The sequence below is a fragment of the Cicer arietinum genome, chromosome 5 (assembly GCF_000331145.2).
Source record: "Cicer arietinum cultivar CDC Frontier isolate Library 1 chromosome 5, Cicar.CDCFrontier_v2.0, whole genome shotgun sequence".
Taxonomy (NCBI): Eukaryota; Viridiplantae; Streptophyta; class Magnoliopsida; order Fabales; family Fabaceae; genus Cicer; species Cicer arietinum.
In genome coordinates, this window is record NC_021164.2 from 57,918,669 (window position 1) to 57,936,483 (window position 17,815).

At 38.0% G+C, this 17,815-nt stretch overlaps 1 long non-coding RNA gene across 1 annotated transcript in view; it reads right to left on the minus strand.

Moving 5' to 3' along the window:
* Window positions 1–12,595, minus strand: part of LOC101513174 (uncharacterized) — a 29,022-nt gene extending 16,427 nt beyond the window's left edge. The window contains exons 1-2 of the long non-coding RNA XR_012163083.1: window positions 9,522–12,595; window positions 7,184–9,086 (exon numbers count right to left, since the gene is read on the minus strand). This is a non-coding gene — a long non-coding RNA (uncharacterized lncRNA). The remainder of the gene's footprint in view (window positions 1–7,183; window positions 9,087–9,521) is intronic.
* Window positions 12,596–17,815: the final 5,220 nt, after the last annotated feature.

A 17,815-nucleotide genomic window follows, 5' to 3' on the forward strand; every position in this document is an offset into this window, starting at 1 on the left:
TTTTCTTTCAAGAGACTGACAACAGGGCGGACCATCCAAATCAAAGATCCAAAAACAAAATTTCAGAAGAAAAAAAACACGAATATTGTTCCCTTACAAAACATTACAAATTTTAGTGGTTAGTACACTAACTTGCACAATCAACCTTATACCATTTCTACAACCATTGTAGCCACAACAAACAGGAACCATTATTAATGTAAAGAGTTGCATTCTAAAACAAGCAACCATTATTAATGTTTCTTTATTGTAAATCACCAAAATTAGCAATTTAGGAAACAAAATCAGCAAACAGGCAGCCATCATTCTAAATCTTCCGTATATGTTGTCCAATAAATCAAATAATTTAGGAAACATAAATTAGCTAAATCAACAAAAATCACACAAAAACCAGTAACAAAAAATCAGCACAAACATCTTGTTCAAAGACTATGTTCAGCAAAATCAGCAAATTAGAAAAATCTGAACCTTTTGAGTTTTAAAGACGAACGGCCAAGGCGAGGCAGCAGCGGCGCAACAAGAGAGAGAGGATACTAATTTAGGGTTTTAGGTATTTTTGTAATTTTATAAAGGCATTTTTATCATTTTACCTATATATATTTTTTTTGTTGGCCGCAGCCCCCTATCCCAAGCAAGATCATTTCATCTACGAACCTAAAAAAAACATTATGTGCACATATGAAAAATGAGCAATATTGATCCATTTTTGTTTATTTTTTATTTTCGAATAAAGTAAAGGATAATGCAACAAGGAAAACACAAAGGTAAAACCCTGGAGAAAAATGGTTCCTACACTATCAACAATCAAAGCAAAAGGGCATAAATCTCAAAACCAAGTCAAATAAATTGAGTTGATCATGCAATAAGCCATCTTGGGCAAAATAGTGTGCAACATATTTAGCTTCTCCTAACACATGAGTAAGTAATCTTCATATTTTAACGAAGCTCCATAATCTCATAAAGACGGTGAACCACAATTAATAAATATTCTATCACAATTAATCTTCTCCCAAATAACAAACCGGTCAATAATTGACTGATAATTTTGATTAGGGGTGTACAAATGACGAATTAGGTCGAATTTGATGTGTCCTTTATCCGGTCCCAACAAAAAACAACAACAACAACAATAATAATAAGGATGAGGAAAAATGAATACGCAGTTGCACAGGGAAGAAATGATGTATGGAAGAGAAAAAAATTTCAACCCTAATTTTTTCAAACCCTAAGTAAAGTTAGTGCAATTGAATCAATAATAAATAAATAAATATGGAAGCATATATATATAACTGAGGGCATATATGGAAGCAGGAGGCCGAGGCGATTGCTATGGAAGAATCGACACCGTGAACGGTTGTCGAACACGCCGTCACGCGCGGTTGTTGTAGGCGACGCATGGATCTCACACTTGTGATGGCAGAGGGCGCGTGTGGATGATTTTGATGAAGCGACTAAAGGATTTGGCCGATCAGGGATGTACGACGCTGCTGGAGTGGTCGTTCTTCGAAAAAACCGTCAAAAACATGGACGACAGTGACGACAACGATGGTAGAGCGTGAACGGATGGACAAGGATTGAGAAATCAGTGTTTCAAAGGCAGAGAAGGGGAAACCGGAGTTGAGAACACGGTTTGCCGAAAAAGAAAGAAAAAAAATATTCACCGGAAACAGTGGATCCACTGGGTAATTGACGATTAGGATTGTCTTTCAATAGACTCTAGATACCATGTTGAATATAAAGAGTGTTTGGAGACATATTAACCCGTATGTTTCAACTACACAACGAAATTTCTTTATATAGACAAAGAGTATTAAACAACCCTAATTTACAGTAATACTAACGGGTCGGAATACTTACAGCCCATCTAATCTAATTATTTACATTCTAATCTAATATTTTTAACATTTCCCCTCAAGCTGGAAAATATAAATCAAATGCACCTAACTTGTTACATATATAATTAATTCTAGGACCTCGCAATGACTTTGTAAAAACATATGCTAACTGATCATTGGAATTGACAATGCTAGTGAGGATGTCACCCGATTCGATCTTTTCTCTAACAAAATGACATTCAATCTCAAAATTCTTGGTCCTTTCATGAAAAACAGGATTCGAGGCAATGTGCAATGCAGCTTGATTATCACATATTAGTGTCATTGTGTTGGCCTCTTCAAATTGAAGTTCTTTCAGTAATTGTTTCAACCATATGAGTTCACATGTTACTAGTGCCATGCCCATGTATTCTGCCTCAACGTTGGATCTTGCAACAACATTTTGTTTCTTACTCTTCCAAGATATTAAATTTCCTCCGACAAGTACACAATACCCAAAAGTTGATCGTCTATCTATGGGTGAGCTTGCCCAATCGGCATCTGAGTAACCAATTATCTAAGTATGTCCTCTATCTTCATAAATGAGACCTTTTCGAGGTGCACTTTTGATGTATTTAAGAATCCAGATGAAAACATCCATATGTTCTTGGCAAGGAGAATTTAAGAACTGACTTACCACACTGACAGCAAAGGAAATGTCAAGATGAGTGACTGTGAGATAGTTTAATTTTCCAACTAATCTCCTATATCTTCCTAAATCTGATAGAGGCTCCCCTTGATTGGGTAGGAGTTTGACATTTGGATCCATAGGAGTATCAATTGACTTGGCATTTAATAGGCATGTTTCTTCAAGAATATCAATAGCATATTTTCTGGTGTGTCTGATCATGTTACTGGTAATAAAGGTCTATGTTATTCACTCTCTACATCTGGTTTTTTACATACTATAACTGTGTCTACTTTACAGTCTAAGTATTTTGTTACTTTTATTGATGATTATTCTCATTGTACGTGGTTATTTTTAATGAAAAATAGAACTAAACTGTTTTCCATTTTTGAGCAATTTTATCAAGAAATTAAAACTCAATTTGGAGTTTCCATTCGTACCTTAAGAAGTGATAATGCTCGAGAATATTTTTCCCATCAATTTCAAACTTTTATGGCTTCCAACGGTATTCTACACCAAACATCATGTCCTCACACACCCTAGCAAAACGAGGTAGTCGAACGCAAAAATTGATATCTCATTGAAACCACACGAACCTTACTTCTCCATGGCAATGTTCCATTTTGCTTTTTGGGGGAAGCAGTCTTAACGACGTGCTACCTTATCAATCATATGTTGTCTTCTGTCCTTACTGGAAATATCCATCATTCGGTCCTCTTTCCCCATACCCTTCTTCACCCACTACCACCTCGTGTCTTTGGGTCCACGTGGTTTGTCCACAATTTATCTCCTGGTTTGGATAAATGGTCAGCTCGATCACTCAAGTGTTTCTTTCTCGGTTATCATCGGTCCTAAAAGGGCTATCGTTGTTATTCTCCCACACTACACCGCTACGTTACATCAGCCGATGTTACCTTTTTCAAGTGTGTACAATATTTTAAACCTACCCATATAGCAACTAAGCCCTATCAAGAAATTAATCCTGAACCTCCTCAAGTAGTTATCCCTATCCCACCCACTCATATTCCTACAGAACCTGTCGAGTCTGCCCCCTAACCTCCACAACCACTACAAACATAGAAGCATCGTCGCTTATCCTCTGTTGTGTATGTTCCTGTTCCCATTACAGACTATCCTCCGACGCCACCTTCGGATCCGGCCCTGCCACCTGAGCATGACCTTCCCATTGCTCTTCGTAAGGATATTCGCACCACCCGTAATCCATCTCCTTATTATATTAATTTGTGTTATCATCGTCTTTCTCCTTTACATTACACTTGCTTGTCCTACTTGTCTTCGGTTTCTATTCCTAAAACTACAAGTGAAGCATTATCTCACTCTGAGTGGAGGCAAGCAATGCTTGATGAGATGTGTGCTCTACAAAGTAGTGGTACTTGAGAATCAGTTCCTTTATCTCATGGGAAGTCGTTAGTCGGGTGTCGTTGGCTTTATCTCATGGAATGAGATAAAGGAACTAATTCCCAAGTACCACTGCTTTGTAGAGCACACATCTCATCAAGCATTGTTTGCCTCCACTCATGGTGGGATAATGCTTCACTTATAGTTTTAGGAAATGAAACAGAAGACAAGGAGGACAATCAATTGTAATGTAAAGGAGAAAGATGATGATAACACAAATCAATATAATGAGGAAATGGATTACGGGTGATGCGAATATCCTTACGAAGAGAAATGGGAAGGTCATGCTCAGGTGGCAGGGCCGGATCGGGAGGTGGCGTCGGAGGAGAGTCTGTAATGGGAACAGGAACAATCACAACAGAGGATAAGCGACGATGCTTATATGTTTGTAGTGGTTGTGGAGTTTGGGGGCAGACTCGACAGGTTCGATAGGAATATGAGTGGATGGGATAAGGATAACTACTTGAGGAGGTTCGAGATTAATGTCTTGATATGACTCAATAGCTATATGGGTAGGTTTAAAATATTGTACACACTCGAAAAAGGTAACATCGACTGATGTAACGTAGCGGTGTAGTGTGAGAGAATAACAACGATAGCCCTTTTAGGACCGATGATAACCGAGAAAGACACACTTGAGTGACCGAGCTGACCATTTATCCAAACTAGGAGATAAATTATGGACAAACCACGTGGACCCAAAGACACGAAGTGGTAGTGGGTGAAGAAGGGTATGGGGAAAGAGGACCGAATGAGGGATATTGCCAGTAAGGACAGAAGACGACATATGATTGATAAGGTAGCACGTCGTTAAGACTGCTTCCCCCAAAAAATGAAATGGAACATTGCCATGGAGAAGTAAGGTTGGTGTGGTTTCAATGAGATGTCAATTTTTGCGTTCGGCTACCTCGTTTTGCTGGGTGTATGAGGACATGATGTTTGGTGTAGAATACCGTTGGAAGCCTTAAAAGTTTGAAATTGATGGGACAAATATTCCCAAGCATTATCACTTCTTAAGGTACGAATGGAAACTCCAAATTGAGTTTTAATTTCTTGATAAAATTGCTCAAAAATGGAAAACAGTTAAACTCTATTTTTTATTAAAAATAACCACGTACAACGAGAATAATCATCAATAAAAGTAACAAAAATACTTAGACTCTAAAGTAGACACAGTACGAGAGGGACCCCAAACATCAGAGTGAACTAAAGCAAAGGGAGATGATACTCTTTTTTTGATTCGATCAGGAAAATTACTACGGATGTGTTTCTCTAACTGACACGACTCACAATGTAAAGTAGACAAACTAGGCACCAGTTTTTGTAGTTTGGTAAGACTTGGGTGTCCTAGCTGAGCATGGATAGTATGAGGGGACTCTGTGGCAGAACACGTCTTGGAAAATGTAATAAAGGCCTTATGACTCACATCTGACGCCAATCGTTCATCTCGAATTTCGGTCTTGCAAGGTAACATTATCATTAGTGAAAGTAATAATACAATCATGAGACTGAGTCAATAAACTAACTAAAAGTAAATTAAAGGGGCATCCAAGTACGTAAAGAACAGATGCAACTGAGATGGAAGGGAGAATGTGGAAAGTGTCAACTCCTTGAGACCGGGTTTGAGTACCATTGGCAGAAGTTATAGTAGGTAAAAAACCAGATGTAGAGAGTGAAGAAAATAGACCTTTATTACCAGTAACATGATCAGGCACACCAGAATCAAGAACCCAAGGACCGAGAAAAGATGAGTGAGAGAGGTAAACATATTAGTTACTAGTGTGTGCAACTGAAGTAGGAGAACTAGAGTTCGGATGACTCTGAACCAATCTAAGAAAATCTTCATAATTTGTCGGGGAGCCTTGTGGAGATGGTGCAGTCTGAATAGTAGAAGAAGGATCAACCTGAGTTGCATTTATTGAAGGCGAAGGCTTACCATGCAACTTCCAATAGCGATCAATAGTGTGTCCAAGCCGATTACAATGCTCACATTTGGGACGAGACTTAGAGTTGGATGGTCCTCCACGAGAACGATTCTGATTATGTCCCTAAGATGCAAGGGCAGCAGTGTCACCCGGAACTTAAGTAATAGAATGCTCAAGTGGATGTTTTGTTGGTACTCGAAGGAGGATCAATGAGGTAGTAGGGCTGCTGGAACAGTAATAGACCCCAAAATTTGATCACGAGTTGCAGAGTCCTCCTGAGGTAGACCATAGAGTGCAAGAAGCATGAAGAAGCAGGAGGCCGAGGCGAGTGCTATCGAAGAATCGGCACCGTGAACGATTGTCGGACACGCCGTCACGCGCGGTGGTGGTAGGCGGCGCATGGATCTCCCGCGAGCGATGGCAGACGGCGCGTGAGGGCGCGTGTGGATGTTTCTGATGACGCGACTGAAGGGTTTGGCCGATCTGGGGTGTACGCCGCTACTGGATTAGTCGTTCGTCAAAAAAAATCGTCAAAAACAGTGACGACAGCGACGGTAGAGCGTGAACGGATGGACAAGGATTGAAAAATCAACATATTAAAGGCAGAGAAGGGGAAACCGGAGTTGAGAACACGGTTTGGCAAAAAAGAAAGAAAAAAATATTAACTGGAGACAGTGAGTCCACCGGGTAGTTGACGATTAGGGTTGTCTCTCAATAGGCTCTAGATACCATATTGAATATAAAGAGTATTGAGAGACATGTTGAATAACCCGTGTGTTTCAATTACACAACGAAATTTCTTTATATAGACAAAGAGTATTAAACAACCCTAATTTACAGTAATACTAACGGGTCGAAATACTTACAGCCCATCTAATCTAATTATTTATATTCTAATATAATATTTTAACAATTCTCATCCATTTTGCCTCCACCAGTAGGATGAATTACACTTAATAAATAATAAAAAGTAACATGTAAGGAAAATATGAAGTAGTTCCCTTTCTGTTTTTGTAAATATAATGATTCATGAATTGATTGGATTGACTTAGATCTGTTTGTTTATGATTCTAGGGACCTAAAACCAGGAAAAGATTGGCGCACACCAACGCCTACCATTGTCCTCAGCCAAAGTGATTTTATTTATCATATACTTCTTCAAATGCATAATAATAAGAGGAGTAAACATATTAAGAGATGTAAACAATATCAAGAAAGATCGGGTGCAACCAAATTAAAAGTAAACTCTTGTCATAACAATAGATTACCATAATAAGAGATGTAAATAATATTAAATATTTCTTTGATGTGGGTCTTTAATCCAAAAAATATCTTACCATGATAATAGTTAGGCACAGAACTGTAATTACCTCCACAAATCATCTCCAATAACTATTAGTTTTATGTCTTCCATTCTTTTGGTGTGAACAGGGTCTACAATCTGAAAAAAAATACAAGAGATCTATTCTAGTTATCAAAAAATTGAGAGTCATGACGAAATATTTAAGTTGGTTGTAATATGAAAAATTCATCAATCGTCATTTTGTTTTTGGAATATATACTAACTCAGTTAAAAATGTTGGGTCACCAAATGCCAATACATTTTGTTTTTGGAATATAAAAATGCAGAGTCCCCAAATGCTAATACATTTGAGAGGTATAATAGGAATGCAGAAAAAAGGAAGACATACTATTTAGCCATGTTTCAATTAATACAATGCACTAAATTCCAAAATGAAACAAGGTACTTATATATCAACAATTTAAGATAATGAAACTCTATTCCATGCCTTATGAATGTTATTCGTGAAAAATAATCCAATGCTACTCTTCAATATACCAAAACCAAGATGCAATGGAAAGCTTAAACCAACAAGGTTATACTAAAAAAATGCAGAAAATACAACCACAAGATGTGGAAGGAATGACAAACCCTCTGTTACAAGAAAATGCAAAAATGCAGCTAACACCAAAACCAATAGCATTCAGTGATATAAATTTCATCCAGCAGAACAAAACAAACTAAAATGAGATAACCAATGTCATTCACACCACCAAGCTTGAAAGGAACCAATATACCATTAACACCCAAGATATAAGAACTTAGGAGTTAGGCCTCGACACTAGTCAATAAATAAAACAAGTTGCCATTACACACATATAATGCAGATAAAAAAAATCTATGATTCTTTTCCTGCCAACATATCAGTACTGCTAAATTCCAAATCCAATCAAGAAACTATATAGCAAAAAAAGCATCATTCCTTTCTCCATAAAGAAACTTCTAAAACAGATATAGAGAAATCATTCCAAAAACTTCTCAATCACTCCTTGTTCTGCTAATTCATTGCAACCAAGCAAGCCAACTCAAATCGAAGGTCCACAAACTAAGGTTCAGGACATACAATGAGTTATGCACCCTTATCAAACATTACAAAGTTGGGCGGCCTCCACACAAACTTGTGTGATCTACCTTATCTCATTGTAGCCACAACAAAGGCGACTAATCAAATTACGTATCTATAACTTTAAGGCTGATCATTGTTCTCCAAAGACAAATGTGATGAATGAAATAAACGACCTGAGTTTCAATTTCTTAGACATCACAAATTTACCAAATGAAAACCGCCCAAAAGAGAAGATTAAGGAACAGAAGCAAGATTTTATGCAACTGAAAATACTACGTAACTATGAAATCTAAACCATTCATAATATTTTATGTTACATTGTGTCCAATCAATTTGGCCAATACACAGGTGAGGAACTTTAATAATCCTTCACCCTAGAAGCAGCCATTATTTTAGGGTCAGCACAACTCAAGATCCATCATAATTTTTCCTTATGAATAAATAAAATTCATATTTCAATCATATTTAGGATCATTGTGGCTACAACTATCCCTATTGCCGTTGCATTTGGGTTAATAACGGTCAAACAAACTGTTCAAATTTCACAATATGAAAATACCTCATTCATCCATTGTATTTAGGGTCATCAACATAACTTTGTTTTTCTATTTGAGAATCTTATGAATAATAATAATTCAAAAGTAGCAATTGGGCAGAGTAACTGTGCCAATCAAATAGAACAAGAAAGTGATATAGAAAAATCTCATTCAATGGGGAACATACATTATGCTTGCTCAACAAATCCTTCTTCGCGAGAAAAAGACACCAACACCTGACACCTGAATTTTCTTTCAAGAGACTGACAACAGGGCAGACCATCCAAATCAAAGATCTAAAAACAAGATTTCAGAAGAAAAAAAACACGAATATTATTCACTTACAAAACATTACAAATTTTAGTGCCTTATACCATTTCTACAACCATTGTAGCCACAACAAACATGAACCATTATTAATGTAAAGAGTTGCATTCTAAAACAAGCAACCATTATTAATGTTTCTTTATTGTAAATCACCAAAATTAGCAATTTAGGAAACAAAATCAGCAAACAGGCAGCCATCATTCTAAATCTTCCGTATATGTTGTCCAATAAATCAACCAATTTAGGAAACATAAATTAGCTAAATCAGCACAAAAACCAGTAACAAAAAATCAGCACAAAAATTAGCAACAAAAATCAGCAAATCAGCAAAATCAGCACAAACATCTTGTTCAAAGACTATGTTCAGCAAATCAGCAAAATCAGCAAATTAGAAAAATATGAACCTTTTGAGTTTTAACGACGAACGGCCAAGGCAAGGCAGCAGCGGCGCAACAAGAGAGAGAGGATACTAATTTAGGGTTTTAGATATTTTTGTAATTTTATAAAAGCATTTTTATCATTTTACCTATATATTTTTTTTTTGTTGGCCGCAGCCCCCTATCCCAAGCAAGATCATTTCATCTACGAACCTAAAAAAAACATTATGTGCACATATGAAAAATGAGCAATATTGATCCATTTTTGTTTATTTTTTATTTTTGAATAAAGTAAAAGATAATGCAACAAGGAAAACACAAAGGTAAAACCCTGGAGAAAAATGGTTCCTACACTATCAACAATCAAAGCAAAAGGGCATAAATCTCAAAACCAAGTCAAATAAATTGAGTTGATCATGCACTAAGCCATCTTGGGCAAAATAGTGTGCAACATATTTAGCTTCTCCTAACACATGAGTAAGTAATCTTGATATTCTAACGAAGCTCCATAATCTCATAAAGACGGTGAACCACAATTAATAAATATTCTATCACAATTAATCTTCTCCCAAATAACAAACCGGTCAATAATTGACTGATAATTTTGATTAGGGGTGTACAAATGACGAATTAGGTCGAATTTGATGTGTCATTTATCCGGTCCCAACAAAAAACAACAACAACAACAATAATAATAAGGATGAGGAAAAATGAATACGCAGTTGCACAGGGAAGAAATGATGTATGGAAGAGAAAAAAATTTCAACCCTAATTTTTTCAAACCCTAAGTAAAGTTAGTGCAATTGAATCAATAATAAATAAATAAATATGGAAGCATATATATAACTGAGGGCATATATGGAAGCAGGAGGCCGAGGCGAGTGTTATGGAAGAATCGGCACCGTGAACGGCTGTCGAACACGCCGTCACGCGCGGTGGTTGTAGGCGACGCATGGATCTCACACTTGTGATGGCAGAGGGCGCGTGTGGATGTTTTTGATGAAGCGACTGAAGGATTTGGCCGATCAGGGGTGTACGACGCTGCTGGAGTGGTCGTTCGTCGAAAAAACCGTCAAAAACATGGACGACAGTGACGACAACGATGGTAGAGCGTGAGCGGATGGACAAGGATTGAGAAATCAGTGTTTCAAAGGCAGAGAAGGGGAAACCGGAGTTGAGAACACGGTTTGCCGAAAAAGAAAGAAAAAAAATATTCACTGGAAACAGTGGGTCCACTGGGTAGTTGACGATTAGGATTGTCTTTTCAATAGGCTCTAGATACCATGTTGAATATAAAGAGTATTTGGAGACATATTAACCCGTGTGTTTCAACTACACAACGAAATTTCTTTATATAGACAAAGAGTATTAAACAACCCTAATTTACAGTAATACTAACGGGTCGGAATACTTACAGCCCATCTAATCTAATTATTTACATTCTAATCTAATATTTTTAACTTTCCCCCTCAAGCTGGAACATATAAATCAAATGCACCTAACTTGTTACATATATAATTAATTCTAGGACCTCGCAATGACTTTGTAAAAACATATGCTAACAGATCATTGGAATTGACAATGCTAGTGATGATGTCACCCGATTCGATCTTTTCTCTAACAAAATGACATTCAATCTCAAAATTCTTGGTCCTTTCATGAAAAACAGGATTCAGGGCAATGTGCAATGCAACTTGATTATTACATATTAGTGTCATTGTGTTGGCATCTTCAAATTGAAGTTCTTTCAGTAACTGTTTCAACCATATGAGTTCACATGTTACTAGTGTCATGGCCATGTATTCTGCCTCAACGCTGGATCTTGCAACAACATTTTGTTTCTTACTCTTCCAAGATATTAAATTTCCTCCGACAAGTACACAATACCCAAAAGTTGATCGTCTATCTATGGGTGAGCCTGCCCAATCGGCATCTGAGTAACCAATTATCTAAGTATGTCCTCTATCTTCATAAATGAGACCTTTTCCAGGTGCACTTTTGAAGTATTTAAGAATCCAGATGAAAACATCCATATGTTCTTGGCAAGGAGAATTTAAGAACTGACTTACCACACTGACAGCAAAGGAAATGTCAAGATGAGTGACTGTGAGATAGTTTAATTTTCCAACCAATCTCCTATATCTTCCTAAATCTGATAGAGGCTCCCCTTGATTGGGTAGGAGTTTGACATTTGGATCAATAGGAGTATCAATTGACTTGGCATTTAATAGGCATGTTTCTTCAAGAATATCAATAGCATATTTTCTAGTGTGTCTGATCATGTTACTGGTAATAAAGGTCTATTTTATTCACTCTCTACATCTGGTTTTTTACATACTATAACTTATGACAATGGTACTCAAACCCGGTCTCAAGGAGTTGGCATTATCCACATTCTCCCTTCCATCTCAGTTGCATCTGTTCTCTACGTACTTGGATGCCCCTTTAATTTACTTTCAGTTAGTTGATTGACTCAGTCTCATGATTGTATTATTACTTTCACTAATGATAATGTTACCTTGCAAGACCGAAATTCGAGATGAACGATTGGCGTCAGATGTGAGTCATAAGGCCTTTATTACATTTTCCAAGACGTGTTCTGCCACAGAGTCCCCTCATACTATCCATGCTCAGCTAGGACACCCAAGTCTTACCAAACTACAAAAACTGGTGCCTAGTTTGTCTACTTTACATTGTGAGTCGTGTCAGTTAGAGAAACACATCCGTAGTAATTTTCCTGATCGAATCAAAAAAAAAGTATCATCTCCCTTTGCTTTAGTTCACTCTGATGTTTGGGGTCCCTCTCGTACTGTGTCTACTTTAGAGTCTAAGTATTTTTGTTACTTTTATTGATGATTATTCTCGTTGTACGTGGTTATTTTTAATAAAAAATAGAGTTTAACTGTTTTCCATTTTTGAGCAATTTTATCAAGAAATTAAAACTCAATTTGGAGTTTCCATTCGTACCTTAAGAAGTGATAATGCTTGGGAATATTTGTCCCATCAATTTCAAACTTTTAAGGCTTCCAACGGTATTCTACACCAAACATCATGTCCTCATACACCCCAGCAAAACGAGGTAGTCGAACGCAAAAATTGACATCTCATTGAAACCACACCAACCTTACTTCTCCATGGCAATGTTCCATTTCATTTTTTGGGGGAAGCAGTCTTAACGACGTGCTACCTTATCAATAATATGTCGTCTTCTGTCCTTACTGGCAATATCCTTCATTCGGTCCTCTTTCCCCATACCCTTCTTCACCCACTACCACTTCGTGTCTTTGGGTCCACGTGGTTTGTCCATAATTTATCTCCTAGTTTGGATAAATGGTCAGCTCGGTCACTCAAGTGTGTCTTTCTCGGTTATCATCGGTCCTAAAAGGGCTATCGTTGTTATTCTCTCACACTACACCGCTACGTTACATCAGTCGATGTTACCTTTTTCGAGTTTGTACAATATTTTAAACCTACCCATATAGCTATTGAGCCCTATCAAGACATTAATCTCGAACCTCCTCAAGTAGTTATCCTTATCCCACCCACTCATGTTCCTATCGAACCTGTCGAGTCTGCCCCCAACCTCCACAACCACTACAAACATATAAGCATCGTCGCTTATCCTCTGTTGTGATTGTTCCTGTTCCCATTACAGACTCTCCTCCGACGCCACCTCCGGATCCGGCCCTGCCACCTGAGCATGACCTTCCCATTGCTCTTCGTAAGGATATTCGCATCACCCGTAATCCATTTCCTCATTATATTGATTTGTGTTATCATCATCTTTCTCCTTTACATTACAATTGCTTGTCCTCCTTGTCTTCTGTTTCTATTCCTAAAACTACAAGTGAAGCATTATCCCACCATGAGTGGAGGCAAGCAATGCTTGATGAGATGTGTGCTCTACAAAGCAGTGGTACTTGGGAATTAGTTCATTTATCTCATTCAATGAGATAAAGCCAACGACACCCGACTAACGACTTCCCATGAGATAAAGGAACTGATTCTCAAGTACCACTACTTTGTAGAGCACAAATCTCATCAAGCATTGCTTGCCTCCACTCAGAGTGAGATAATGCTTCACTTGTAGTTTTAGGAATAGAAACCGAAGACAAGTAGGACAAGCAAGTGTAATGTAAAGGAGAAAGACGATGATAACACAAATTAATATAATAAGGAGATGGATTACGGGTGGTGCGAATATCCTTACGAAGAGCAATGGGAAGATCATGCTCAGGTGGCAGGGCCGGATCCGAAGGTGGCGTCGGAGGAGAGTCTGTAATGGGAACAGGAACAGACACAACAGAGGATAAGCGACGATGCTTATATGTTTGTAGTGGTTGTGGAGGTTAGGGGGCAGACTCGACAGGTTCTGTAGGAATATGAGTGGGTGGGATAGGGATAACTACTTGAGGAGGTTCGGGATTAATTTCTTGATAGGGCTTAGTAGCTATATGGGTAGGTTTAAAATATTGTACACACTTGAAAAAGGTAACATCGGCTGATGTAACGTAGCGGTGTAGTGTGGGAGAATAACAACGATAGCCCTTTTAGGACCAATGATAACCGAGAAAGAAACACTTGAGTGACCGAGCTGACCATTTATCCAAACCAGGAGATAAATTGTGGACAAACCACGTGGACCCAAAGACACGAGGTGGTAGTGGGTGAAGAAGGGTATGGGGAAAGAGGACCGAATGAGGGATATTGCCAGTAAGGACAGAAGACGACATATGATTGATAAGGTAGCACGTCGTTAAGGCTGCTTCCCCCAAAAAAACGAAATGGAACATTGTCATGGAGAAGTAAGGTTCGTGTGGTTTCAATAACATATCAATTTTTGCGTTCGGCTACCTCGTTTTGCTAGGGTGTGTGAGGACATGATGTTTGGTGTAGAATACCGTTGGAAGCCATAAAAGTTTGAAATTGATGGGAAAAATATTCTCGAGCATTATCACTTCTTAAGGTACGAATGGAAACTCCAAATTGAGTTTTAATTTCTTGATAAAATTGCTCAAAAATGGAAAACAGTTCAGTTCTATTTTTCATTAAAAATAACCACGTACAACGAGAATAATCATCAATAAAAGTAACAAAATACTTAGACTGTAAAGTAGACACAGTATGAGGGGGACCCCAAACATCAGAGTGAACTAAAGCAAAGGGAGAGGATACTCTTTTATTGATTCGATTAGGAAAATTACTATGGATGTGTTTCTCTAACTGACACGACTCACAATGTAAAGTAGACAAACTAGGCACCAGTTTTTGTAGTTTGGTAAGACTTGGGTGCCCTAGCTGAGCATGGATTGTATGAGGGGACTATGTGGCAGAGCACGTCTTGGAAAATGTAGAAGGTAATAGAGGCCTTATGACTCACATCCGACGCCAATCGTTCGTCCCGAATTTCGGTCCTACAAGGTAACATTATCATTAGTGAAAGTAATAATACAATCATGAGACTGAGTCAATCGACTAACTAAAAGTAAATTAAAGGGGCATCCAGGTACATAGAGAACAGATGCAACTGAGATGAAAGGGAGAATGTGGAAAGTGTCAACTCCTTGAGACCGGGTTTGAGTACCATTGGCAGAAGTTATAGTAGGTAAAAAACCAGATGTAGAGAGTGAAGAAAATAGACCTTTATTACCAGTAACATGATCAGACACACCAGAATCAAGAACCCAAGGACCGAGAAAAGATGAGTGAGAGAGTTAGTTACTAGTGTGTGCAACTGAAGTAGGAGAACTAGAGTTCTGATGACTCTGAACCCATCTAAGAAAATCTTCATAATTTGTCGGGGAGCCTTGTGGATATGGTGCAGTCTGAATAGTAGCAGAAGGATCAACCTGAGTTGCATTTATCGAAGGCGAAGGCTTACCATGCAACTTCCAATAGCGATCAATAGTGTGTCCAAGCCGATTACAATGCTCACATTTGGGACGAGACTTAGAGTTGGATGGTCCTCCACGAGAACGATTCTGATTATGTCCCTAAGATGCAAGGGCAGCAGTGTCACCCGGAACTTAAGTAATAGAATGCTCAAGTGGATGTTTTGTTGGTACTCGAAGGAGGATCAATGAGGTAGTAGAGCTGCTGGAACAGTAATAGACCCCAAAATTTGATCACGAGTTGCAGAGTCCTCCTGAGGTAGACCATAGAGTGCAAGAAGCATGAAGAAGGTGTTGCGTTGATCCAACTCCTTATGTTCAACCAGATTACTTGCAGCAGGAGGGAGAAGCTCATTAAAGTCATGAAGTGCACTATGAACGGTGTCATGATATGAAGAAATAGAGTCATCGAGTGTCTTTGGAGTAATGATATTCAACAAGCGGTGACAAACTCCATAGAGACAATGTGTGTCGTTAGTATAGAGTGTCTTTGCTTGACTCCAAACTGATTTACACGTGAGATGCGGACAAAAAATCGGTTTAACATCTGGATGAAGTGTAGACTTAATGACACTACACAACTGAGCATCAATCTGACTCCATTTGGATATTTCAGTCACACTCACCTTTTCAGGATTTTGAGTGAGATGGTCCTCGTAACCTTGACCACGTAGCCATAGTTTGATGTCAGCAGCCCAACTATCATAATTTGATCAATTCAATTTTTCAACAGAGAGAGGAGAAATGATGTAGTTGGTGAAGATGCTATTTGTTTCAGACTGAGACGTCATGGTCAGTAAAGAGTGTCAGAAAATGCGTCGGAACCGGGAAAACAGGGTTTGAATTGAAACTCGTACATCTGTAACTCGAAACTAAAAACTGAGGGCAGATATGGAAGCAGGAGGCCGAGGCGAGTGCTATCGAAGAATCGGCACCGTGAACGATTGTCGGACACGCCGTCACGCGCGGTGGTTGTAGGCGGCGCATGGATCTCCCGCGAGCGATGGCAGACGGCGCGTGAGGGCGCATGTGGATGTTTCTGATGACGCGACTGAAGGGTTTGGCCGATCTGGGGTGTGCGCCGCTACTGGATTAGTCGTTCGTCAAAAAAAATCGTCAAAAACAGTGACGACAGCGACGGTAGAGCGTGAACGGATGGACAAGGATTGAAAAATCAACATATCAAAGGCAGAGAAGGGGAAACCGGAGTTGAGAACACGGTTTGGCAAAAAAGAAAGAAAAAAAATATTAACCGGAGACAGTGGGTCCACCGGGTAGTTGACGATTAGGGTTGTCTCTCAATAGGCTCTAGATACCATATTGAATATAAAGAGTATTGAGAGACATATTGAATAACTCGTGTGTTTCAATTACACAACGAAATTTCTTTATATAGACAAAGAGTATTAAACAACCCTAATTTACAGTAATACTAACGGGTCGAAATACTTACAGCCCATCTAATCTAATTATTTATATTCTAATATAATATTTTAACAATTCTCATCCATTTTGCCTCCACCAGTAGGATGAATTACACTTAATAAATAATAAAAAGTAACATGTAAGGAAAATATGAAGTAGTTCCCTTTCTGTTTTTGTAAATATAATGATTCATGAATTGATTGGATTGACTTAGATCTGTTTGTTTATGATTCTAGGGACCTAAAACCAGGAAACGATTGGCGCACACCAACGCCTACCATTGTCCTCAGCCAAAGTGATTTTATTTATCATATACTTCTTCAAATGCATAATAATAAGAGGAGTAAACATATTAAGAGATATTAAGAGATGTAAACAATATCAAGAAAGATCGGGTGCAACCAAATTAAAAGTAAACTCTTGTCATAACAATAGATTACCATAATAAGAGATGTAAATAATATTAAATATTTCTTTGATGTGGGTCTTTAATACAAAAAATATCTTACCATGATAATAGTTAGGCACAGAGCTGTAATTACCTCCACAAATCATCTCCAATGACTATTAGTTTTATGTCTTCCATTCTTTTGGTGTGAACAGGGTCTACAATCTGGAAAAAATACAAGAGGTCTATTCTAGTTATCAAAAAATTGAGAGTCATGACGAAATATTTAAGTTGGTTGTAATATGAAAAATTCATCAATCGTCATTTTGTTTTTGGAATATATACTAACTCAGTTAAAAATGTTGGGTCACCAAATGCCAATACATTTTGTTTTTGGAATATAAAAATGCAGAGTCCCCAAATGCTAATACATTTGAGAGGTATAATAGGAATGCAGAAAAAAGGAAGACATACTATTTAGCCATGTTTCAATTAATACAATGCACTAAATTCCAAAATGAAACAAGGTACTTATATATCAACAATTTAAGATAATGAAACTCTATTCCATGCCTTATGAATGTTATTCGTGAAAAATAATCCAATGCTACTCTTCA